Below are 2147 nucleotides of genomic sequence, written 5' to 3' on the forward strand. Positions count from 1 at the left end.
TGTTGCTCAGCCTGTGCTGCCGTACGGGGAGGGGTGGGCTCTGTACCCCCAGCAGCCTCCTCTGCTGCCAACCCACAACCTGTGTCCGTTCAGCGATACCTGCAGCGTTCCAGGGATGTGCAGTGGCATGATGGTTTATTTTGTAAAGCTAACTTTCTAGCCCTTGTGCTTTGTTCAGGAATTAGATAACCTGATAAAAAAATAGCCTGCCATGACACCTTGGGATGATGTGGCAGTCTGATCTAATATACTGAGGAAATGCAGCTCGATGAAGAATAACGCTGAAGCTCCAGAGAAAGGATCTCTGCATCCCCCAGCCCCTTTCTGTCGGGAGCAGGGGCTGGGGCAGCGCCCAGGAGCCAGGCAGGGTGACCAGGGCACTGCTTTCAGTTCCTCTTCTGCAGGCTGAGTGACTGGGCTGTGCTTGCTGGAGGTGGGAATGGGAGATGTTTGGGGGAAGGGAAGCTGCAGCATGGCCTGGTGTTGTTGTTCTGTCCCAAAAAGAGACCCTGGGGGGTTTTGTCATTGACACCTGCCTTTGGGAAAGTAACACGGGGGTGTTGTTAGGATTGGGTGGCTTAAAGCCTTCTGAGCATGACCCCTGGCTTGTGAGTTCAGTGGCAGAACTGTATTTTGTCCTTAGAATAGAAACTTTCCTCCATTCTGGAAAAAATAGACAGGCTTTTAATAGGTTTGTGTATGCTGAGGCATGCTTTTGACTTGAGGCATTTGAAAATATATGTGATGTAGATGAGTAATGTAAACCCACCTGGAAAATGGTGGGTGTGTTAAATAATGAAGACACACTCCTCTTTAAGTGATATTTCTTCCTGTTCCAGTTGTTGAAGGTTTACATGGATCATGAATCATTTCATAAGGGAAGGTGTCTATGGGAAGCGTAAGGAAGAAAGATTTTTCCATTTGTTTGGTTTTCTGTGTGTGAAACACATAACTTTGTGTTAATGTGATATAATGGGACTACAGTTTAGATCCGTGAAGGACGACAGTGCTGGCAAGGCTGGACTGAAATCGGGAGGCAGAAGTCAGTTGCCACCTTGTGCCTACCTTCAACTTGTATTTAATTTTTCAGTTGAAATGAGTGTGTGGATCGAAACTAAAAGAGGAGAATGTGCCATATTTTTGAATGTCAGCAGCTAGAATTAGTGATGTCAGGGGCTACTGGTTTCCTTGGTGAGGTGCTGGTGGTGTGCAGAAGCTGTGCTGCTGAAGATACATGTGACTGATAAGAACAGTAATTTCCAGGGTAGGTCGTTTTCACATTTTAAATTTTTATTTCTTTTTTTTTATTCAGACAAATAGAATAGGACATGTCCATGTGACAAAAACCACTAAAGATTTAAAACAGAATCTCTTGATTTTTAAAGTCAGGTCTCTTGCTCAGCAGCCACTCCTGGGTTCTGTTGCAGCTGATGGGGCCGCACGCTCGGTTCAGAGCTGCCCCATGTCCAGCCCAGTCTGTGTTCGGGTGACTGAAGTCTCACTGGTTTGATCTGGAGCTTCTGGAGGCAGCAGAACCTGTCAGGTACTTTGGGAGTACTCCAGGAGTTTGCAAGGTTTTGGTGATTCTGTATGGAAAGGTAAGTCCAGTGTCATCACACAGCTTGTGTAACAGGAGAAGATAAGCCTTGCAGGCAAACTTTAAAAACCCCGTTATCTCAGGGGTGTGTTGGGCTCTTACTTGGGCTTCTTTGGTGGCTTTTCCACATCACTGAAATTGGGAGGGGCTCAGTAACCCCACCTGGGAAGCAGGTATAGGAACAGTCCCTCTGCCTTTGGGTTGTTAAGTGCCTCACAGGAGATGTGGCGCCTCTTCTCGTGGGCTTGGCATCGTGTTTTAGAAGGAGCCGTACTGAGAGCAAGTAGCACGTGTTCTGTGTGTGTGAACTCTGACTCTTCACCATTGGGACTAATAAGAAAAATTCAATATTAAGACATATCCCTTCATTCTCTTTCTGCATCTTCTTGTGAGATAGCCAAATGTGATATATGGTGGCACAGTGGGACTTTTTATTGAAGATACTTATAGAATCATAGAATACCAGACTGGTTTGGGTTGGGAGGGACCTCAAAGCTCATCCAGTTCCAACCCCCCTGCCAGCAGCAGGGACACCTTCCACTAGACCAGG

The sequence above is a fragment of the Antrostomus carolinensis genome, unplaced genomic scaffold, assembly GCF_000700745.2.
Source record: "Antrostomus carolinensis isolate BGI_N321 unplaced genomic scaffold, ASM70074v2 scaffold30159, whole genome shotgun sequence".
Lineage (NCBI taxonomy): Eukaryota > Metazoa > Chordata > Aves > Caprimulgiformes > Caprimulgidae > Antrostomus > Antrostomus carolinensis.